Here is a 24,652-nt window from a genome sequence, read left to right on the forward strand (position 1 = left end):
TTCAGCTACGGAGAGGATATTAGGCGCGACCTTTTAAGATTCCAAATGACGGAATGTATGGGGCAGGGCTGTGTGGCTTTCCCAACATTGATGAGAGGGCCCAGTTGGCAAACCATTAGGCTGCCCATCCTCCAACAGAACCTCCAACAGGTCCGTTCAGGACCAGCACTGGGCATCCGGGTCCTGTGGTAGGAGTGGGTTCTTCACCCCACCACCACGTTTGGGGGTCGGGGGAGGCTCGCACTGGGCTGCAGGAGGGCCAGACCCTGTCGAGGGCTCGGACCTAAGGGGATTTGGGGGCGCGAGGAAGGCCCGAGAGAGTCCAGCGCAGGGATGACCCAGGCAGGCTTCACGGAGGAAGCGGCCTTGAGCCCCCTAAGCGCTCCCGAGGCTAGGCGGCGGCGGCGGACGAGCAGCCCACGGAGCGGAGGGGCCGTTCCAGCGAGGCTTGGCAGGCAGGGGTGTGGCCCGAAGCCGGGAGCCAGGCCGCCCCGGGGGTGGGGGTGGGGTGGGCCGCGCGCGGGTGGAGCTCCGGGGACGCCACGCCCCGAACCCCGCCCGGCCGGGCGCTCTCCTCGAGCGGCTCCCGGGGTCCCCGCCGCCTGCGATTTCGGCGCGTCAGCAGAGCGGAAACGGGAGCGGCGCCAGCCCCGGATCGGCGAGGACGCGGCCTGGCAGCGCGGCCGGCGGCTCCGCAGGTTCTGTTCCGCCCGCGTTTGTGTTGGCAGCTGCCCGCGGCGCGCGGCCGGGCGCGATGAAAGGGCCTTCTGTGTGCGCCGAGTGGCCCCGCTCGCCTTTCATTCTTAATATAATCTTCACTTCATTTTCAGCCGAGCAGAGGTTCTCTTGGAATGTTTCCCCTTCTTCCAAAAATACATTCGCGTGCGCGCGCGTGTGTGTGTGCGCGCGCGCGCGTGTGTGTGTGTGTTTGTGTGTGCGCGCGCGCGCGCGCGTGTTTGCAAAAGTTCCTTCACGGTGAAGGTCGGGATGGTCCTGGGGAGGGGAAGTGCGAAACCCGAGGCGGGTTCAGAGCGAGACAGAAATGCCTTTCTTCCTGCGCAGGGGCCTCCCTGGGGGTCGCCGCCTCCGTTGGGGTGTCCGCCCTCGAGGCCCCGGGGTCTGGGGGAGAAGGATGGGGATTCTTCTCTAACCACGGCCCACAGCCTGACCCCAGGATGAATGGGCTGTTAGGAGAGGAGGTCAGTGAGGAGGGAGTGAGGTGCCTTCTCAAGGGGTCCCTGCCCAGGGCTGGTCAAAGAGCACTGCCATCAGGTGGGGCCAGCCCCGGACTGTCCTTACAGAAATGAACAGAAAAGGAGAGGAGACCTCTGTGTCCTGCGTTCTGCCGGGAGAGACAATATTCGCTACCGATGCCCGCTGCCTGCTGCGTGGGCTTGAAACAGCCTGCAGCGGTGCCTGGGAAGTGTCACCGGTCAGCCACCATTCACCTGGCGGTGCAGAGTGGCATTACACCTGAGAAAAATTTCAAGATTCTACCGAAGACAGACAGCGGTCACCCAGGCCAGGACTTTTCCCTACGTGGTTCCAGGCCCTGGGCGCTAGGCAGGATTATCCTAACTTCTTGTTCGGTAAAAGGACGGCTCAGAGAAGCTAAGTAACTTACCCCCAGTCCCAGAGCATGAGGGTGCCAGGACTGGAAATGTGGAAGCAGGTGGCAGAAAGCCTGACTTCTGCCTTGGGCATCACTGGTTTCCAAGCTGTGTTCTGCCAAGCTTCTACCTGCTTGGAGGGCTCTGAAAACGTACAATTCTGATTCTTGTTTAAAAAAAAAAAATTAGTTCGAGTTTAGATTGGGACTTCTGTTTTGAGCAATAGAGTGGATTATATAACCTGAAAACCATCCGGCTCTGAACACCTAGAAAAGCAAGGCTGAAACCCAAACAGTCAAACAAAAGAAAACTACCAACAGCATCCTTTCCAATCCAAGAAGTGAAGAAACAAACCACATCCTTTTAAGTCCAAGAAGTGAAGAAACAAAAGGAAATTCTCCAACCCGAAATGAAGTTGGCCACAACTGCCCTCGCCGGGGGACCAGGGAGTGGTGAGGGCACAGGCAGAAAATGGGGACCGGTTGTCATCCAGGGAAGGTGAGGCCTTGGACCAACCGAAGTGGGGGTTGAAGCAGAGACCCCAACTAGAGCCGAAGCTGTGGGGGGTGATAGCCTCAGTGCAAGCATGTGCTGGGGAAGAAGGAAAGACCTTTAGGCACAGAGGACAAGAAGGAAATTTGTGGGGCGCCTGGGTGGCGCAGTCGATTAAGCGTCCGACTTCAGCCAGGTCACGATCTCGCGGTCCATGAGTTCGAGCCCCGCGTCGGGCTCTGGGCTGACGGCTCAGAGCCTGGAGCCTGTTTCCGATTCTGTGTCTCCCTCTCTCTCTGCCCCTCCCCCGTTCATGCTCTGTCTCTCTCTGTCCCAAAAATAAACAAACGTTGAAAAAAAAATTAAAAAAAAAAAAAAGAAGGAAATTTGCCTTTCCAACCTGGCTGGTAGAATTTTTTAAAATCCCTCGTGATAGTTTGTTACCATGAGCCAGTGCTTATACAAGTTTTAGATTCACATTGACTCTACCCTGCAAAACCTAAAACTGAGAGATTAACATATCTGTTGGTCCCAGGTTTAATTAGAGACAGACTCCAAACTTGCTTTAAAGGAACAGGACGATGGGGCGCCTGGGTGGTTCAGTCGGTTAAGCGTCCAATCTCGGCTCAGGTCGTGATCTCATGGTTTGGGAGTTCAAGCCCCATGTCAGGCTCTGTGCTGACAGCTAGAAGCCTGGAGCCTATTTCAGGTTCTGTGTCTCCCTCTGTCCCTCCCCCACTCGCACTCTCTCTCTTTCTCTCAAAAATAAATAAAAACATTTTTAAAAAATTTTTAATAAAAATTAAAATTTAAAAAAGAAGGAAAATAATACCAGAAGGAAACCTGGAACATCAGGCTTGACAAAAAAGCAATAGAAATGATAGATGTCTGGGCAAATACAACAGACTATTCTAAGTTTCAAAAACTATGTCTGACAGTTGAAAGGAAAAAGCTATAACATTGTTTGGTGGGATTTTCAGCGTAGGTCCACGTAGGATATGACCACCACAATGTAAAGGGGAAGAGGAAAGGAACCTATATTATGGTAAGGTTTCTATATTCCATGTGAAGTAATAAAACATTGATTCTAAATAGACTGGAAAAGTTAAGTCTGTATGCTCCCTAGAGACACCACTAAAAAACTAAACAAAAAGATACAGTCAGAAACACAATAGATAAAACAAAATAGTAACAAGCATGCAAACAACCCAAAAGACAGGAAAGGGGAAATAGAGAAACATACAAGGGAAAAACGGAAAATTGATAAAATGGTATATCTACATCCACACAGGTAGATAATCCTAAATGTAGATAGACACACCAACTAAAAGAAAGAGATTGTCAGAAAGGATGGAAGGAGAAACAAAACAAGACCTAACAATATGCTGCCTACGAGAAACTTACTTCAAATGTAATGATACACATAGGCTGAAAGTAGAGGAATGGAAAAAGAAAACATTCAAAAGAAAGCTGCAGTGGCTATATTAAGATCAGGCTAAGTAGACTTCTGAGCAAAGAAATTTACAAGGGACAAGTTCAATTTACCAAGGACACCTAGCAATCTTAAACGTGTACGCACCCAAAAACAGAGCTTTGGAATACATGGAACAAAGGCTGGCAGAAACGAAAGGAGAAATAGACAAATTCGCAATTACAGAGACTATAGCACTTTTCTCTCAGCTGAGCGGTAATAGTCCTGGAAGACAGAAAACTAGAAAGGCCATTGAAGAAAGAACAAGACCATCAGTCAACTGGATCTAACATTTATAAAACACTCTATACAACAGCATCAGAATACACCTTCTTTTCAAGTGCCCATGGAACATTCACCAGGGTAGCCTGTATTCGGTGTCCTAAAACTAACCTTTACAAAGTTAAAGAAGTGAAACTATACAAAGTGTGACTATAGTGCCCTGAAACTAGGCATCCGCAACAATAACACAAAAAAATATTCAAACACCTGAAAATGAGACAACATACTTCTAAATAATCCATGAGACTGAATACCCCTTATTCTTTGTACGAGGCCCGTATTACCCTGATATCAAAGCCAGACAAAAACATACAACAACAGAAAACTGGAAACCAATAGCCTTTATGAATATAGGTGAGGAAAAAAAAATCTCAACAAAATACCAGCAAACTGAACTCAACGGCATATAAAAAAGATTATATACCATGACCAAGTGGGATTTATCCCAGAAATACAACAGTAGTTCAACAAACAGAAATCAGTCAAAATTAACTCAAATTGTATCAAAATGTAAGAGCTAAAATGATAAAATTCCTATAAGAAAACATAATAAATCTTCATGACCTTGAATTTGGCAATGGTTTTTTAGAAATGACATTAAAAGCGGGGCGCCTGGGTGGCTCAGTCGGTTAAGCTTCCGACTTCGGCTCAGGTCATGATCCCTCAGTTCATGGGTTCGAGCCATATGTGAGGCTCTGTGCTGACAGGTCAGAGCCTGGAGCCTGTTTCAGATTCTGTGTCTCCCTCTCTCTCTGATCCTACCCCGTTCATGCTCTGTCTCTCTCTGTCTCAAAAATAAATAAATGTTAAAATTAAAAAAAAAAAAAATACAGGGGCGCCTGGGTGGCTCAGTCGGTTGAGTGTCCGACTTCGGCTCAGGTCACGATCTCGCGGTCCGTGAGTTCGAGCCCCGCGTCGGGCTCTGGGCTGATGGCTCAGAGCCTGGAGCCTGCTTCCGATTCTGTGTCTCCCTCTCTCTCTGCCCCTCCCCCGTTCATGCTTTGTCTCTGTCTCAAAAATAAATAAACGTTAAAAAAAAAAGAAATGAATTTCACTTTAAAAAAAATACATTAAAAGCATGAGCAACAGAAGAAAAAATAGATAAATTGGACTTTGTCAAACTCAAAAAAAATACTATGCTTCAAAGGATACTACCAAGAAAGTGAAAAGATAACAAAACAGAAAATATTTGTAAATTATATCTCAGATAAAGAACTAGTATCCAGAATATATAAAGAACTCTAAAAACCCAACAATAACAAGACCAACAACCCAATTTAAAAATGGGTAAAAGACCTAAATCACATTTCTCCAAAAAGAGATATACAGATGGCCAATAAGCACATGAAAAGGTGCCCGATATCATTAGGCATTAGGGAAATACAAATCAAAACCCAGTGAGAAACCACTTCGTACCTACTGGAATGGCTATATTTTTTTTTAAAAAGGAAAAAAACGTTTGCAAGGATGTGAAGAAATATGGACAACACATTCATGGTTGGTGGGAATAGAAAATGGACTGCCTCTGTGGCAACAGTTAACCATATTGTTACCATAGGACCCAGCGATTCCACCAAGATAACTGAAAACATATGTTCACACAAAAATATATGCATGAATATTCATAGCAACAGTGTTCACAGCAGCCAAAAGTTGGAGGTAAAACTGATGCCTGAAGAAATCAAAAGTCCAAACCGACCTCTAATTAAATAGATGGAACTGGTAGTTTGACATCTTCAAAAATGAAATACTCAGACGCCTGGGTGGCTCAGTCAGTTAAGCGTCCGACTTCAGCTCAGGTCATGATGTCACAGTTTGTAGGTCTGAGACTTGCGTGGGGCTCTGTGCTGACAGCTCCGAGCCTGGAGCCTGCTTTGGACACTGTGTCCCCCTCTCTCTCTGCCCCTCCCCCCCTCATACTCTCTCTCAAAAATAAACATTAAAAAAAAATTTTTTTAAAGATTCTCGTCCTCTCCTTCTGCTCCTCCCTTGCTATAAATACGTACGTACGTACATACATACATACATACATACATACATACATACATACAAACACTAGGTTTAGGTGGCTTTTTAGGTGAGTTTTTCCAGATATTCAAGGAACATAAAATATAAATCATGAACAAAATATTCCAAGGAAGAAAAAAGGAGAGAATGTTTTACTGACTCATTTTATAAGGCTGATAACAGTATCAACCCAAACACCCAACAAAAACAGTAGGAAAAAAAGGAAATTATAAATCATTCTCTTCTAATAGCAATGAATATGTCACAAATGCAAAAATTCTGAGTAAACTTAGCAAATTAAATGTAGCAGTAAAAAAATTAGGACATTATGACCAACTTGCAAATTATACCAGGTATACAAATAATGTTCAGTATTATTAGGAAATATATTAATGCAATTCACTGTATTACCAGTTAAAGGAGAAAAGAAGCCATGGGGTGCCTGGGTGGCTCAGTCGGTCAAGCGTCCGACTTCCGACTTGCGCTCAGGTCATGATCTGGCGGTTTGTGAGTTCGAGCCCCAAGTCGGGCTCTGTGCGGACTGCTCGGAGCCTGGAGCCTGCTTCAGATTCTGTGTCTGCCCCTCTCTCTACCCCTCCCCGGCTCACCCTCTGTGTCTCTCTGTCTCTCAAATAATAAATAAATGTTTTTTTTTTTAAAAAAAAGGAAAGAAAAGCCAGATGATCTTCTCAATAAATGCAGAGAAAACAATTGAAAAAATAGCATTCGTTTATGTTAAAAACAAAAACTCTCGGGGCGCCTGGGTGGCGCAGTCGGTTAAGCGTCCGACTTCAGCCAGGTCACGATCTCGCGGTCCGGGAGTTCGAGCCCCGCGTCGGGCTCTGGGCTGATGGCCCGGAGCCTGGAGCCTGTTTCCGATTCTGTGTCTCCCTCTCTCTCTGCCCCTCCCCCGCTCATGCTCTGTCTCTCTCTGTCCCAAAAATAAATAAACGTTGAAAAAAAAAAAATTAAAAAAAAAAAAAAAACTCTCAGTAAACTACAAACACAAGGGCATTTCCTTAATCTGAGACTGCTGTGCACACACCCCTACATGTTTTTCCCTCCTTTTTTGCCAATAGCATTTTTAGCTGGGCATCTGCACCACCAGCAGAAGGGTTAACCTTCCCAGCTTCCCTTGCTGTGGACTCTGTTGCAGTGGGGTCTAAGGGCCGATTTCTGGGAGCCTTACTTACCAGACAGCTACTGTGCACCCTTCGCCTCCGTTTCATCTTTTCCTGCATCCTGGGTAGAACTCAGAGGCCACCTTGGACCATGAGGACCAGAAAGACTGTGGAGCAGTGAGCAGAAAGTAGCTCGAGTCTCTGAGGGCTTCTTGTAAACGAGATGTCATACCAGCCTCTGGTTGCCGACATCTGAACTGCTTTATCAAAGAGAGGTAAGTGTGGCGCCTGGAGGGCTCAGTCGGTTAAGCATCTGACGCTGGATTTCGGCTCGGGTCGTGATCTCATGGTTCATGGCTTCAAGCCCCGCAGCGGGCTCTGTGCTGACAGCACGGAGCCTGCTTGGGATTCTGTCTCCCTCTCTCTCTGCCCCACCCCCATCCACTCCCTATTTCTCCCTCAAAATAAATAAATAAACTTAAAAAAAAAAAAGAGAAATAATTTATCTTAAGTCACCGTTATTTGGGAATTTTCTGTTACAGCTGAAATTAATCTTAAATGGGCAATACTGATAAAGGATGTCTACCAAAAGCCTAAATGAGAGGTGCCTGCCTGGCTCATTCAGAGGAGCAGGTGACACTTTTCTCCGGGTTGTGAGTTTGAGCCCCATGTTGGCTGTAGAGATTACTTAAAAATAAAATCTTAGGGGCGCCTGGGTGGCTTGGTCGGTTAAGCGTCCGACTTCAGCCAGGTCACGATCTCGCGGTCCGTGAGTTCGAGCCCCGCGTCAGGCTCTGGGCTGATGGCTCAGAGCCTGGAGCCTGTTTCCGATTCTGTGTCTCCCTCTCTCTCTGCCCCTCCCCCGTTCATGCTCTGTCTCTCTCTGTCCCAAAAATAAATAAACGTTGAAAAAAAAATTTAAAAATAAAATCTTAAACAAACAAAAACACACACAAAAAAAACGGGTGTCTGGGTGGCTCTGACACCAGTTGGGCATCTGACGCTTGATTCGGGCTCAGGTCAAGATCTCACAGCTGGGGGGCTCCAGTCTGGAGTCCAGCTCTGTGCTCACAGTGTGGAACCTGCTTGGAATTCTCTCTCTCCCTCTCTCTCTCTGCCCTTCTCCCCCTTGTGCACGCACGCTCGTGCTCTCTCTCAAAATAAGCTTAGACACACACACACACACACGCACGCACACACACAAGCCTCAATCAGTTGTCATACTTAATAGTGGAATATTAGAAACGCTCCCTTAAAATCAGCAATTCTGTTTCAATTCAGGATTGTCCTGAAATTCCTGGTCAATACAGTAAGATCAGGAAATAAACACGACACTCTTCAAAGTGAAGGGGAGTCGCATGGTTTTCCCCACCTTATCACCCAACAATTCCAGTTCCATTAAGTATCCAAACTCTTGCACATATTCATAAGGAGACATGTGCAGGAATGTTCATGACATCATTGCTTTCGGTGAAACTGTGGGGTCAGCCTAAGCACCCATCAGTAAGTCAGTGGTCAAAGAAATCAAATTATTTTCCCCATGTAATCAAATTTCATGTAACAGCCAAAACAACAACCAAAGCTACATGTACCACGTGGATAGATGCAAGATACGCTGTTGATTTTCTAGGCCGTATCTTTCTCTGTTGGAAATATGTACTGCAATTTTTACAGATGAAATTTCACGGCGTCTGTTTTGCCTTAAAATAAGTCAGAAGAGGGGCTTCTGGGTGGCTCAGCCAGTTAAACAGCTGACTCTTGATTTTAGCTCAGGCCACTGTCTCACTCTTCAAGAGTTTGAACCCTGAGTCAGGCTCTGTGCTGACAGCACGTAGCCTGCTTGGGATTCTCTCTCTCTCTCTCTCTCTGCCCCAGCCCCACTAGTGCTCGCTTGCTTTCTCTCACTCTCTCTCAAAATAAAAAAGAAATAAACTTTAAAAAAAAAAGATTTAAAATAAGTCAGAAGAGTGAGAGGAAGTAGGTAGGGGGGTTAACAAAGCACATGTAGCCATAACTGATTGTTGCTGAAGTTGGTATATGGATACACAGGGGTTCATTATATTATTCTCTGCTTTTGTGTACATTAGGGAAAATAGTGTGAAAAGAACGCATTGAGAACAACATACTCAAAATGACAGTATTTGTACATAGTTTAACTTTTTTTTTTTTTTTTTTTTTTTTTTGAGAGAGAGAGAGAGTGAGCGGGAAAGGGGCAGAGGGAGAGAGAGGGAATCCCAAGCAGGCTTCCCCCTGAGCTCGGAACCCCACACGGGGCTCAATCCCACGACCCTGGGATCATGACCTGAGCTGAAACCAAGAGTTGGATGCCCAATTAACTGAGTCAGCCAGGCGCCCCTGTGTAATTTAAAAGCGTGCAAAACATCGCTGTATATTTTGCAGTGATTACATATATAAGGTTTTAATGTATATATTTTTATATATGGTTTTAAAATACATATACAGTTTTTAAAAACATTCATAAGAGTGATAAACACTAAATCCAGGAAGATAGAGGAATTAGGATGGGGAAGAGTTGCGTAGGAAACTTCAACTGGTTTTGTGATATTTAAATATTTTTGTTAATATTTATTTATTTTTGAGAGAGAGAGAGAGAGGGCTCGAGAGGGGAAGGGCCAGAGAGAGAGGGAGACGCAGAATCTGAGGCGGTTTTGTGATATTTTATTTCTTAAAAGAAAATCTGAAGCAAATAATGCAAAATGTGCAGATTTGACAAAGCTGGATTGTATTAGCTGTTGGTTATATAATTTCTGAACTTTTTTTTCTGAATGCTTGACACATTTACTTTTAAAAACATTTTTAGCTGTTTACAGAAGAACAACATGCCTACTCAAATGACTTTTAAAGTTCATTTATTTTCAGAGAGAAAGAGAGAGCACAAGCAGGGGAGGGGCAGAGAGAGACGGAGAGAGAGAATCCCAAACAGGCTCCGCACTGTCAGTGCAGAGCCCGACATGGGGCTTGAACCCACAAACCACAAGATCATGACCTGAGCCGAAATCAAGAGTCAGGCGCTTAACCGACTAAGCCACCCACGCACCCTTCAAATGAATTTTAAACCAAATGCTTACACATTTGCAATCACCAAAGCAAAATTTATGACTAAACTGAATTTAATAAATGATTGCTATTGTTAAAAAGTAAATGGGGCGCCTGGGTGGCTCAGTTGGTTAAGCGTCCAACTTCGGCTCAGGTCATGATCTCACGGTTCATGGGTTTGAGCCCCACATCAGGCTCTGTGCTGACAGCTCAGAGCCTGGAGCCTCCTTCCGATTCCGTGTCTTCTCTTTGCCCCTCCCCCGCTCGTGCTCTGTCTCTGTCTCTGTCTCTCTGTCTCTGTCTCTCTCTCTCTCAAAAACAAAATAAATGTTAAAAAAATTAAAAAGTAAATGAATTTGACACTATAATTACACTAATAAAATATCATTTCTATCTGTTCTGTATACTGAGAATCTCGTACAAAAAAAAAAAAACTTTAAAAATATTAGGAATTGCATCATAAAACAACTTTGTCCAGATAGAGTTCACAAAACATACGATTTAAAGTGTACAATTCAGCATTTTTTAGTACATTAACAGATAATGTACGATCATCACCACGGTCAACTTTAGAACTTTTCAACACCTCCAAAACAATTATAACCGTGTAACCTCTCCCATCTCTCCCAGACTTATGCCAAAACTAGTCTACTTGGTGTTTTCTAAAGATGTATCTATGTTGAACATTTCATATAAATAGTATCATATAATATGTGGCCTTCTGTGACTGGATTCTTTCATTTAGCAAAATGTTTTCAATGTCCATCCATGTTATAGCATATATGAGTACCTCTTGCCTCTTTATCTCCTTGGCTTTTTAAAAAAAAAATTTAATGTTTATTTATTATTGAGAGACAGAGCGTGTGAGCAGGGAAGGGGCAGAGAAAGAAGGAGACAGAATCTGAAGCAGGCTCCAGGCTCCAAGCTGTCAGCACAGAGCCTGATGCGGGGCTCGAACTCACAAACCATGAGATCGTGACCTGAGCCAAAATGGGACACTTAACTGACTGAGCCACCCAGGCACCCCATCCTTTTTATCTCCTTGTATGGAACCACTAAATACTGTTTATCCACTCATCAGTTGATGAACATTTGGTTTGTTTCCATCTTTTGGCTACTATGAATAATTCTGCTATAAATATTCATATACAAGTAGTTCTGTGGATGTATGTTTTCATTTGTCTTGGATGTATATCTAGTAGTAGAATTGCCAAATCATATGGTAACTGAATGTTAAACTGTTTAAAGAATTGCCAGGTGGTTTTCTCAAAGCAACTGTATCATTTTATATTCCCACCACCTGTGCATGAAGGTTCTGATTTCTCCACATCCTCACCAACACTTGTTATTATCTGACTGTTTGATTATAGTCACCCTAAGGGTGTGAAGTGGTATCTTGTGGATTTCATTTGCATTTCCCTAATGCCTAATGATGTTGGACATCTTTTCATGTGCTTTTTGGCCATTCGTATATCTTCTTGAGAGAACTGTTTATTCAGATCCTTTGTTCATTTGTAAATTGGGTTGTTTGTCTTTTTATTGTTGAGTTGCAACTGTTCTTTATACACTATAGATACAACTCCCTTTTCAGATACATGATTTGCAAAAATTTCTAACATTCTGTTAGTTTCCTTTCACTTCCTTGATAGTGACTTCTGAAGCACAATTTTTTTTTTTTTTAAGTTTGACAAAGTCTAATTTTCTATATTCTTACTCTGTTGCTCATGCTTTTGGTAACATATCCAAGAAACGTGCCTGGTCAAGGTCATGAAGATGCATCCCTATGTTTTCTTCTAAGAGGTTTATAGTTTTGGCTCTCATATCTTTGATCAATTTTGAGTTGATTTTTTTATATGGTGTGAGACCAGGAGCCAACTTCACTTTGCATGTGGCTCTCCAGTTGTCCCAGGAACCCTTTGTTGAAGAGACCATTCTTTCCCTATTGGATAGTCTTGGCACCTTTGTGAAAAAATCAGTGACCATAGACACATGGGTTTTTTCCTAGACTCTCAATTCTATTTTACTGATTTATATATCTATCCTTATGTTAGTACCACCCTGTCTTGACTACTTTGCTTTGTAGTAAATCTTGTAAACAGGAAGTATGAGTTCCCCAACATTTTTTTTTTAATTTTTTTTTCAACGTTTATTTATTTTTGGGGGGACAGAGAGAGACAGAGCATGAACGGGGGAGGGGCAGAGAGAGAGGGAGACACAGAATCGGAAACAGGCTCCAGGCTCCGAGCCATCAGCCCAGAGCCTGACGCGGGGCTCGAACTCACGGACCGCGAGATCGTGACCTGGCTGAAGTTGGACGCTTAACCGACTGCGCCACCCAGGCGCCCCGCCCCAACCTTTTTAAAAAAATGTTTTGAAGATTGTTTTGGCTATTCTGGGTGCCTTGTATTTCCACATAATTTTAGGATCAGCCTGCACATTTCTGGTAGGGAAAAAAAGCAGTCATAATTTTTATGGGAGTTGCACTGAATCTTTAGGCTAATTTAATAATAAGCCTTCCAGTCTATGACTTAACAATATTATTCTGGATCTCTTAACTTGTTCCTGTGGATTCACATTACTGTCTCATTTCCTTAGCTTTGCTTCCACTCATCTCTTCTGTGCTGTTGTTAGCCAAAAAACAAGTCAAAACAACAACAAAAACCCATTACATTTCTATGTTATAGGCTCAACAATACATTATATGCATGTTGTTTTATGCTATTGCTTTTTAAATCAGTTTAGAGAAACAAGAAGCAATGTGCATTTGTATTGCCTTTTAGAGTTACATAATTACCTGTGGCTATTTTTTTTCCCCTTCTGTGAATCCTGTCACTTGTTTTGGGATCACTTGATCTCAGCCTGAAGAACTTCTTTTAGTACTTCTTATAAGGCAGTCTGGTTGCAACAAATTACCTCAGTTTTTGTTTATTTGGGAATGTCTTCATTTTTTCTTGATTTTTGAAAGATAGCTTTGCTGAATATAAGCTTCTTGGTTGACAGGGTTTTTTTTTTTTTCTTTGAGAATTTTAAATATGTTACCCCAGCACCTTCTGGCCCCATTGTGTCTAATGAGAAATAATCTATCTTATTGATGTTCCCTTGTAAGTGACCAGCTGTTTTCCTCTTGCTGTTTTCAAGATTTTCTCTTGCCTTTGGCTTTCGGCATTTACACTATGATGTGTATGGGTCTGTTTGTGTTTATACTATTTGGAATTTGTTGAGGTCCCTGGATGTGTAGATTAATGTTTTTTCAATTAGTTTGGGAATTTCTCAGCCATTATTTCTTCAAATATTTGTTCTGCTCATTTCTTCTAGTGAATCTTTCACTTTAATGACTGTAATTTTTAACTCGAGAATATCCATTTGATTTCTTGTATAATTTCCATCTCTTTATTGATATTCTCAATTTGCTGCAACTTAATCATCACATCTCCTTTTACTTCTCTTGTCGTAGTTTCCCTTAGTTTTTTTGAATATGTTTATAATGGCTACTTTGGGGCGCCTGGGTGGCTCAGTCAGTTGAGCATCCGACTCTTGATTTCAGCTCGGGTCACGATCCCAGGATCACGGGATCAAGCCCCATGCCGGGCTCTGCACTGAGTGTGGAGCCTGCTTAAGATTCTGTCTCTCGGGGCGCCTGGGTGGCTCAGTCCGTAAAGTGTCCGACTTCGGCTCAGGTCATGATCTCGCAGTCTGTGAGTTCGAGCCCCGCGTCGGGCTCTGTGTGGACAGCTCAGATCTCAGAGCCTGGAGCCTGCTTTGGATTCTGTGTCTCCCTCTCTCTCTGCCCCTCCCCCACTTGCACTCTGTCTCTGTCTCTCGAAAATGAATAAACGTTAAAAATTAAAAAAAAAAAAAAGATTCTGTCTCTCTCTCCCTTTGCTCCTCCCCTGCTTGTGCGCTCTCTCTCTCTCTCTCTCTCTCTCTCTCTCTCTCTCTCAAATAAAAAATAAATAAAAATCAAAAAGTAAGAATTTATAAAATGGCTACTTTGAGGGGTTTTAGATCCAATACCTGGTCACTCTCATAGGCTGTTTCTGTTACCTGATTTTTTTCCTGGTATGTGAGTCATACTTTTCTGTGTCTTTTTTTTTTTAAGTATGTATTTATTTTGAGAGAGAGAGGGAGAGGGGGAGAGAGAATCCCAAGCAGGCTCCATGCTGTCAGCACAGAGCTGACACGGGGTTCAATCTCATGAACCGTGAGATCATGACCTGAGCTAATATCAAGGGTCGCACTGAACCACTCAGGTGCCCCAACTTTTATGTTTCTTTGAATGTCTCATATTTTTTTTTGTTGCAACCTGGATAATTGTAGGTTATAGACATTCGATTTCAGATAATATACTGTAGGGACTCAGTGTGGTCCCCCCTCCCCTGGGTCCCGTTATTGTTATTTGCTTGTTTATATATGTAGTGACTGAGGGGCACCTGGGTGGCTCAGTCGGTTGAGTGACCGACTTCGGCTCAGGTCATGATCTTGCAGTTCGTGAGTTTGAGCCCCACGTCGGGCTCTGTGCTGACAGCTCGGAGCCTGGAGCCCGCTTCGGATTCTGTGTCTCCCCCTCTCTCTACCCCTCCCCTGCTCACGCTCTGTGTCTCTCTGTCTCTCAATAATAAGCGTTAAAAAAAAATTTATCTGTGTAGTGGCTGAAAGGATTATTTATTCCACCCTCTCTCCTTCTCCGTGTGTAGCCTCTGATGTTGCTTCCGAGGAGGCGTAACCATAGGCGTGCCCACAGTTACACCAGAACGGCCGTGGTCTCGGCAGGCTTCTCCTTGACTGTCTCTTCCTCTGATTCCACCCGTACATTAAGCTCCACTAATCGCTGTAATTATACAATATTATTTTCAACAATGTGCTGTGGCATAAATTGGTCTCACGCTGATCCAATCAAATTTGAGCTCATTGGATAGTTCCCGAGGTCAGTGTTTGAGATTTGTTCTGACCCCAGGAGAGCTCTTTCTGGTCGTCTCTCTCCCTGATCCTCTCTGCCTACAGTGTAGTCTGTATCTCTAATGAATTTGCTCACTTCCTTCCAACGGCGTTGTACCGCAGCCCCCACTGTTTTTGAGAGCACTGCTGGGCCCCAGCTTCTTCACACTCTGTTGTAAATAAGTCCGTTCCTTTGGGAAGAGATCCGGAGCCGTCTGTCCTACAGTCTGCCTCTTCCTGTAGGTGCAGTCTCTGTGCCGTGACTCTTGAGCTGGAGACAGGACAAGGGTATGCTTCCCTCTGAGAGACAAGTCTGCCTCAGGGGCCGAGGGCTCAGTAGAGGGGAAAGGCAGCAGCCTCGGGTCTTCCTGGTTGTCCTCTCCCGCGATGGAACCTCTGCCTCACAAGCCAAGGCAAGGGGATCGGGGCCTAAGATTCTCCGTGGTCTCATGCTCGCGGCAGAGGGGGGTCTGGGCAGAAGGGATTCCAGAGCTGAAAAGTGCTGCTGTCCTGCCCCTTCGGGGAGAACAGCCCTCTGGACTGGGAGCTGGAGGGAAAAGGACTTCTCCCTTCTGGGCCGCCCCAGTCTGGAGTGGAATTATCATCTTGAGGAGCTAGAGGTGGGGCTGGGGGAGTCTTGGTTCAAATCCCACAGACCCTCACTGTTCCTACCAACCCTCGGTAGATTTGAATAAACATTTCTTCTTCGTTTTGTTTTGTTTTGTTTTGTTTTGTTTTGGTTTGGTTTGGTTTGGTTTGGTTTGGTTTGTTTGAGAGAGGGGAGGTGCAAGTGAGTGAGGGGCAGAGACACAAAGAGAGAGGGAGAGAGTGAAGAGAGGCTTACCCAAAGCAGGGCTCAAGCTCACCTGATGAGGGACTCATGAACCGTGAGATCGTGACCTGAGTCGAAGTCAGATGCTTAACACCTGAGCCCCCCCCCCGCCCCCGCCGGGCGTCCCATTTCTTCATTTGTTATATGCCTTTAAGACCATTTCCAAAGGGTGCCCGAGTGCTGTGATGAGCAAAGTCCCCCTCCCACCCCTGGCCGACAAGCAGCGTGAGGGAGAAATATTCCTTTGCTGTTTTAAGTCACTGCGAGTAGAGTTTTTGTTACCACAGCAAATCTAGCTTAGTGGTTCTCACGCTGGAGCGCACATTGGAATTACCCAGAAGGCTTATTAAAATACAGAGTCCCGGGGCGCCTGGGCGGCTCAGTCAGTTGAGCAGTCTGACTCTTGGTTTCGGCCCAGGTCATGATCTCCCGGGTTTGGTGAGACTGAGCCCTGCTTAGGGCTCCGCGCTGACTGTGCAGGGCCTGCTTGGGATTCTCTCCCTCTCCCTCACTCTCTGCCCCTCCCCGACTCGAGCTCTCTTTCTCTCAAAACAAAACAGAACTTTAACATACGGAGCAGCTCTCCTCCTGAGTTTCTGATTCAGCAGCTCTGGGGTGGCGACAGAGAATTCCCATTTCTAGTTCCCACGGAAAAGTGATCCGGCCATCCCACGTTGAGAGCCACTGCTGCACTGAAACGCCGGGGTAAATAACAGTCCGGTAGCCCTGACCTCACTCGAGAGTTGTAGGAATCATGGCGTTAACATCCGCAAGTCATGTAGACTGTGGCACACTGGTAGCCTCAGTGCTACTGTTAATATGTCCCAAGGTTTTCTTAATATATTCTCAGGTGGTTCGATTTTAATACTATTTGGCCTTTTACTCCAATAACCCCGATGACTAGACTTCCCAGGATTTTCAGTTGTCTCTTTTTCTTCCTTCCTGATCCACATAGAGCTCCCGCCAATTTGCCAGGAAAGAGAGCCAGCCATCCAGGCAGGATTGTTAACTAGACCGCATCACCTTACCTGCTTTCTGCGGGGGGGGGGGGAGCCGCTCCCCCAGTGCGCGGGGGAGGGGGGAGAGGGGGTCAGCCCCTTCCTCCCCCTGCACAAAGGGGCATGGGCTGTGTGACTGCGGTTCCCCTCGGTTCCCCTCAGGACTGGGCTTTGGGGAGGGGGCGGGTCTCCTTTTTTGGCAAAGCCGGTGCAAGGCCCCAAAACGGTGTTATCGGAGTAGTGCTGAGATTTCTTCCTGGCGGACAGATTGTGTAGAAGGAAAGACAGGCACCAAGCCGAGTCGGGGAGAAGGGGGGGTACCTGGCTTCGGCCGCTGCCTCCGTGCCTGAGGAATCGAGGAACCGAGGTTTGCTGCCCTTCAGGAGGCTGTGGCCCGAGAGGAAAAGGCAAGAGCCGTTCCCTTTGAATTCCTCAGAGGGAAAGATTGGTGGGGCTGCCGTAGTCTAAATGATGGCACTCCGCGATTTGGTGCCCCAGTACCGTGTCATAACCCTCCCAAGACTCCCCGGGAGGGCCTCAGGTCAGGCATTGACAGTGAGGGTAGCCAACATTCTGTGTCCCGTGCCATTAACTCATTTAATCCCTCCCCCCACCCCGCAACAGCAAAGCCCGTACCTCCATTACCGTCAGTTCACAGCTGGAGAAACGGAAGCACCGAGAGGTTCGGCGTTTTGTCCAAGGTCACACAGCTAGTGAAGAGAGCCAGGCTTCGAACCCAGTTGGTTCTAGAGTCTCTGCTGTCAACCCTGCCACTGTCACACTATAAGACTCCCCAGAGGGCAAGCCCCATGCAGACAGGGACCCGTCCTGTCTCGCCTACGCCGGAGCCCCAGCCCTGGAAGACTGCCTTCCCTATAGGAGGTACCCCATAACCATCTGTAGAATGAACGAGCAAGTCCCCACTGTGATGCTGGTGGGCGGAGACTGCTGAATATGTGCTGGGTGTACAAAGGAGACTCAGAGAAGACTGACCCCTCGGAGATCTCCCAGGGCGTGGTGTGACCAGAACCACTGCCCAAGGCTAATTAGATGAACGAAGTGCCTGCGAGTCTCTCCAAAGCAAGAACCTGGGGCAGGGTGAGGTTCTGCGGGCAGAGGCTGCCCCAGAGAGGCAGAGCCCAGTGAGTGGGCGGGGAGGGCACCGTGCCCGACGCTCATGTCCTAGCCATCACGAGAGACAGACACCGAAGGCTGCTGTGCAATAACACTGAGCTTGGACACAAGGAAGAATCTGGGGTTTTCCACCATGACCTAGACTGTGGGTGGTGGCCAGAGACCCAGGTTCAAATCCCACCTCCAGGAGTACTGCCGCCTGGGAAAGTCCACCCTGCAGGTGATTGTGAATAGCTCAAGCAGGCCCTTACCCACTTCGGCTCCTCCCAGACCTGGCCCGAGCGCTTTAGCCCCCAGGGAGCTGCCTCTCCCCAACCTCTCGCCAGGCGTGGATTTCCCAGAGAGAGGCCTGGACACTGGTGGGGTGTGATCTTGCCTCAAATAGGTCACTTTTCCAGCCGGTCACTTTTTCCCTGCTGCTGCTGACCCAGAGAGAGCTGGCACATTGGCCTGCCCGAAGGGAGGAGGTGGAAGGGAGGGGGGCGAGGAGAGAGCCTGGACCCTGCCCAGTCTAACACCTCCCAGAGCTCCAGCCCTGTGCAGGGGGCGGTGGCGGCGGGGGGGGGGGGGGGTCGTGCATCAGGGGAGACCTGGGCCACCACAGAGACAGCAGGCCTAAGACCATGGGGGCCTTGCTTAAAATGCACTTCTGGCCCCACTCCTGGGAGTCCAGGGCCTGGAACCTCCATTGTGAGGAGCTCCCCAGATTCCTCCGACGCAGGCCTCAGACGCCCTTTGGGGCTCCCTGGCAGAGGATCCCCACCCCAGCCCCACCCCTGCTTCCAGGGCGCCTTAAGTTCCTCCTTTCCTCTCTCTGTTTCTGGTTGCCGGGGAGGCCCGGGTGGTGCAGCAGGCCCCTCACCGCACCCGACCCTCATTCCTCACCGACTACCCAGCTCTGACTCTTCCCCAGCCTGACTCGGCCAAGGATGTGCACTGTCCCCTCTGCAGCCGACCCGAGCCAGCCCGAAAGTCAGTGGTCTCAGCTTGGGGGACAGAGCTGCGGCGGGGGACCCTCCCTGCACCCCCTCCTGTGGAGACCAGGGGCAGGCAGCAAGCCTGGTGCGTGGTGGGGAGGAGGAGGTGGAAACTCTGTCCGGATGGTCAAATGAGGCATGACCAGAGGGCGGGGCCTGGGGGTGGGGGAGCCTGGCCGGCCAGCTCTGTTCCATGCACAAGCATGTGCAGGATGCCATGGGGCTATTTTTACTCCTGCCAAGGAAATAGCATGATTTATGTGAGGCCTGGTCCCCTTCAGGGCTATGTTATAAATACACCTGGCCCCACACTCGTGTTTGCTTGGAGAGGAAGCTCGGGCCCTGTCCTGGGTGGCCTCCCTCCTGCCTCCCTCCCAGCCTCACTGGGTCGTGTCCACGTGTGGCCTCCTCAGAATGCCCTCCCTCCTCCTGTGGTGGCTCAGCTCTCCTCGCTCATCAGGGCCTCACATGCTTTCAGGAGTGACAGCTGTCTGGGTGCTGGCTTTGATGAGGGAAAGAGGAGAGAGGCCTTGAATTTGGGGTTCACGCTGCCTCCAAGGGCCAGTCTGGGTAACAGGAAGGAGAGAGGGGTCCAGGCAAGAGGGAGGCAGGACTGAGAAACACACGGCCCCTCCTTGAAGATGTGCCCCCCTGACCAGAGTCCCTTCCCGGAAAGTAGGAGGCCAGACAGAGAAGGTGCCTGAGGGGCCTTTCTGGGCCCCGACTGGTCCCTGCCCTGCTCCCTGCCTTCAGCTCCCAGAAGGGCAGGTAGTGCTTCATCATGGAAAAATCTAGTCTCCGGAGCACCGGCTGAGCTATTCCGTCGTCTTAGGAAGTCCCTCAATTTCTTCTGAAATGGGCACATAGATGCATACCTTCTAGATTGATGTATGTGAGATTCAGCCCAGGCCAGAGGGACAGGGAGATATTCAGGGCAGGCAGCCTGCGTCTGACATCATTCTCATCCTCTGAGAAACCCTGGTCATGGGGCGGGGGGCACAGGGGCCGCACTGATCTGTGGACCCCACCTCTGCTCTGCCGGGAAGAAGGCAGGGAGGGCTGCTTCTCAGTGAGCTCCTGGGTCACTCAGTTCCTTCGTGGTCATTCAGCGCAGCATCCAAACCTTTCACAGAAGGCCAGGATTAGTCCCGTCACAGATAGTAAGAGCTACAAGGGGCCCCAGAGGTCACCTAAGAATGACAGTTGGCTATTGCCACAATAATGCTGTGTACCAAGCTGCTTGAAGACCCAGAAGCTTGAACCAACAAGCATTTATTTCTTGTTCATTCTGCCGGGCGGCTGGACTTGGCTCCAAGTCGGGTCCAGGACTGGCTCCACACGTCCCTCAACCTCTGTGGACAAGGAGGGGATGGCTGGGGCGTGTCACGGCCGAGCCCAACCTAACGCTCCTGCCATAGAGGGGGGCGGTGGGGAAGGGAGTGACCATCGCTAACTGATAATCTCATGAACTAGCTTCCCGATCTGCCCTGGACGATGAGACGGGATCATGGAGATGCTCTGGGGCAAGGGGCGGCATAAGGGACAGATGTCGCAGAATCCCCCCCCCCCACGACACCCCCCCAACCTCAGCTCCATCCAGAGCCTTCCGGCTCCTGCTTCGATGGTGGGAGGTAGAGAGAACTGCTTCGTTATTCATATGCTCTGCTCTTCTGCAGTTCTGAGCTACGTCCTGGAAAAGGCCATGCAAAGAGGAAGAGGAGACGGGGAGGATGTCTAGCATCCAACCACACAACTGTGCCATCTTGAAAAGGAATGAACTTAATGCCAGCACCTTCCGCTGTAACTGACCAAGGTCCAGGCTTGGAGAACGACACTGGACCATAGTGTTTATGATGAGAAAAACAATCCAGACAAGAAGAAGGAGGGCGGGGCGGGGGCCCCCACTTCCTGCACCTGGGATTCGTGGGAAAGCAAGTGACGACATTGCATGTCCCCACCTGGGCTTCTGGATAAGTGGAGAGGGGAACCAGGGGTGGGGTTCTCTGGCCATTGGGACTGTGGAGGAAACCCCTTGGACTGAGCCACATCAAAGTGGACACGATGGCCAGCATGGTCAGGCAGGGGTAGCCTGGACACAGAGCTCTCCAAGGCCCCTCCGAGTGGGTCCTGCAGGACGAGTCCCAGGGTTAAAAGCCAGCCGTCAGCCACAGAGACATCTGTGGTGGCCACGGTGCCACCTCAGCTAAGGGTGGGAGGGGATGCAAGCCAGGCCCGGATCCTGGAGGCCGGCAGACCCCAGCAGGTGCCAGCACGGGCCCCAGGCCAGCAGAAGGCTGGCCCCTTCATCCCTCGCTCCCTCTGCATCCAGGCCACCCTCTCTGGGAGGGAAGAGGAGTGTGGAAGGGGTGGTTCTGAGAAAGATGGGGTTTGTTTTCCTCTATGAAAGGCTAAGAGCCACTAGAAGGGAGCCTCATCAGTCATCTGAGCAGACACACAGGATACCCCCTGCCCGTCCCCACACTAACACAGCCCTCACTCTGCTGACGTCACTGCCCCCCAGAATAGGTCTGAGCGGGTTCGTTCTCTTGCTTCACATTTGGGGCCAGCCCCTCGCCCGTGGGGCAGGGGTCCACCTTCCCCTCCTCTCTAGTCCCCCGACCCCACAGCTGGATCCAGCCATGCCAAAGGAGAGAGACAGAGACCTCTGGTTGTCCCTTGATACCTCCTTCCCCTTCTTCCGTGGCATTTGAACCCCTGAGTTTTAGCTGGATATGCAGCCACCCAGAATAATCTCTTGGCTGTCCTTGTGGCTAGGGTGGTTACAAACCACGTTCTGGCCAACAGGTTATAAACAGTGTCACCTGTCAGCTTCTGAAAGCCTTCCTTCAGCACACTGGCATGTATATTCCCCCCCTTTTTTCTTCACCTCTTCCTCCATGCCACTGCCTGGAATGTGGGTGTGATGGCCAGGACTCTAACTGCCATCTTGGGCCAAGAGGTCAAAACCTGCATTCCAGGGATGTGTGGTGAGCTGGAAAGAGCCTGGGTCCCTGAGGAATTCATGGAACTGAGCCACCAAGTTAGCGGTGACTGCCTCCCTCTGGACTTTCCCATGAGAAGGGAGGCGGGGAGGGCGGGGAGAGAAGCTTCTATGTTGTTGAAGTGGCTACTGCCTTTCTGTCGCTGTAACTAACAAACACATGGAACTCACTGTTTCCAGAACGGGCCACATTCTTTCAGCCCTCCAGGTCTTTGCACCTGCTCCCTTTTCCTATCCCCACTGCCACCCAACAGCCTGAGAAACTCCCATTTAGCTTTAAAAACTCACGCCAGACATCCTCTTCCCCGCAAAGAAACCTAAGACTACACTTATTTTAGGTGATTAATGAGCTGTTTCTTCTCGTTTTTCTTGCATTTTATTCTTAAATCCTCACAGAGTTAGCTGCTTCCGGTTGCGGGTCCTCCCCCCCCAACTCAGATTCACCCCAGGGTCAGCACCGTCTAGACTCCTGTCTCTCCAGCCCAGCAGCATGCTCCTCAGGGACTCTGTGTCTTTACCCTCCTGGTCCTTTGTGAAGTTCGATTCATCATGGGGTCTGGTGGGTTTATGCAGGGCGGGGGTGATTCTAAATCGCAATCCTGCCCTCTCCTGTCATTCCGTCCCCCTCGTGCCCGCCCCAGGCTGGCAAGGTGGTGAGGGTCAGCCGAGGCCAAGGGCAGGCAAGGTGGCCACGTACCTGGACTGTGCCAAAAACAGTGCCGGGCGGTGGGAGATCCGCTCTGTGGAGTGGAGGTGGGGGCCTCAGACCAGGGCTGCGGGTGATGTGCCCAGGTGTCCGGGCTGCGGACGGGAGGGAACAGGCGCGCCAGGAGAGTGTAGATTCCGCTGCCTAGAACCTTATCCGGCCCAGCCCGGACACACAGCCCGGGTATTATTGCTTCAGCCATGGAGGGTCAGCTCGCCCCGGCTCTCCAGGGCACTGACTTACACGAGACCCTCTTTGTAGCCAACCTCATTGCTAGCAGGGACGTTGACAGCGTGCTGGGCCCCTCCTGGGCGGAGCTCCCCTACCTCTTCCTCCCCTGGTGACCCTGCCGGGAGGACTGGTCCCCACACACGGGGGGAGAGGAGGGCCCAGCCACAGATGGTGGACACCCGGACCGGCCTCAGGGCCACACACCCTGAGAACAGACGGAGCCCCAGCTTCAGACTGAGCTCCACTAGTCTGAACGTGTCCACATGGGACCGGGCTGAAGTCAATATGTCAGAGAGAAAAATCCATCTGTCCCTAAAGGGTCTGTTGTCTGGTTATTACAGAGTAATTCGTTGGGCAAACGAACCACGTCCAATAAGGTGGTGTGATTACAACGAACGGAAGGGATTCAGGATATTCCCTGGACTGGCTGATGATGAACTGGGCGTTGGGAATCCAAGTATTCCCAGGTTTCTGAGCACAAACCCCTGGCTGGATGTGACGTCACCGGCTGCAGTGAGGACAAGAAGAGAGGCAGAGGGGCAGGTGGGGGTGAGGGAAAGACAAGAACCCTGTTCTAGTTGCTGTGTGCGTGGGCTGTCCTAGCAGAGACACATGCCAGGCACTCAGTTGGATGTCGGGACTCAGAGGGCAGGCTGGGTGGGAAATGGGAATTTGGCAGCCACCTCGTACAAATGAGAGAGGTCCTTGGGGGGTTGGGGGGGGGCGGTGGTGGGGAAGGTGCTGCCCTGCCAGCATTCGGAAGTAATGGGAAAGTTGGAGGCACACCCAGCACGCGCAGGTCAAGGTCAGGGGACCAAATGCCTTTTCGGAGGACTCTGGAACGGAAGCTCCATGTGGGCAGGGACCTTATCACTTGTCTGCTTCCCCCATCTCGGCCCTCCTGGGGAGACTTCTAGACCCGCAGGTGGAGCGGACCGTGCCTCGCGCACCCCAGGGGGCTCCCCATTGGCATCAGGCATGCTGTGCTGTGGGGTATATGTCTTTTAAGGGAACATAAGTGAAGGAAGGCAGGATTCGGGGCCTGAGGTTGTGGAAGCAAATGTGAAGGATCGGTTTCAGGAAGTAGGTGCCACCCGATGGGCCTTCTCTATGGGCACCAGGTGGGAGCAGGCAGAAGACGGGGTGGGGAGGAGTGCGAGGGGTTGCATGCAGCCCCCACTCCCTGCTCTGTGTCCTTCTCATCCCCACAGCTCAAGGTGGGCTCAGCCTGCACATGTTGGGTGGGGGGGAAGCTGGGGGAGGCAGGGTCTGATCTTGCCACTCCCCTCACATCTGGACAAAAGAACCAGGACCACTGGGGCACGGGCCCTGAGTCTCCTTCCCCCCAATCCTGGGAGCTGTGACTTGTCCAGGTCAGGCAGCCCAGCGAGGGGCTTGCGGCCCTCCAGGCCCCCACCCCTGCCAGCCCTTTCTGCAGCTGGAGGCCATTTCCTTCCCCAAGGACACAGCCCCCCGAGGTGGCACAGAGGGTACAGGAGCCCGGGGACAGCCATCCACTGCAGAGCTCTGTCCACACCTCCGCTGCCTGTCCCCTGCCTGGGAACCCCTGCCGGGGGTCCCTGGCTCCTTGCTTCCTCTCTGGGGGCAGCCCTGGGTGAGGGCAGGACCTGGGGAGACTGGGAGGCCCAAATCTTCAGTGGGTCCTGTTCTCTCTGGGGCCAAAAAAATTCGGGGGTGGGGGCTCAGCCTTCTGTTCTGCCCCTGCGGCCACACAGCAACTACGGCCATGGGGTTGGGGTTGGGGGCGGAAAGAAAACCCCAACACCCCGCTTTCCAC

The 24,652-nt window shown here is 49.4% G+C and overlaps 1 protein-coding gene across 1 annotated transcript in view; it reads left to right on the forward strand.

Annotated features, from left to right (window-relative positions):
* The window catches only part of FKBP6 (FKBP prolyl isomerase family member 6 (inactive)), a 64,334-nt gene extending 40,954 nt beyond the window's left edge, over positions 1-23,380 (forward strand). The window contains exon 9 of the mRNA XM_040456119.1: positions 23,196-23,380. The gene's annotated coding sequence lies outside the window, so the exon portion shown is untranslated. The remainder of the gene's footprint in view (positions 1-23,195) is intronic.
* Positions 23,381-24,652: the final 1,272 nt, after the last annotated feature.

Source organism: Herpailurus yagouaroundi, unplaced genomic scaffold (assembly GCF_014898765.1).
Source record: "Herpailurus yagouaroundi ecotype Mexico unplaced genomic scaffold, PumYag 216, whole genome shotgun sequence".
NCBI classification, from domain to species: Eukaryota; Metazoa; Chordata; class Mammalia; order Carnivora; family Felidae; genus Herpailurus; species Herpailurus yagouaroundi.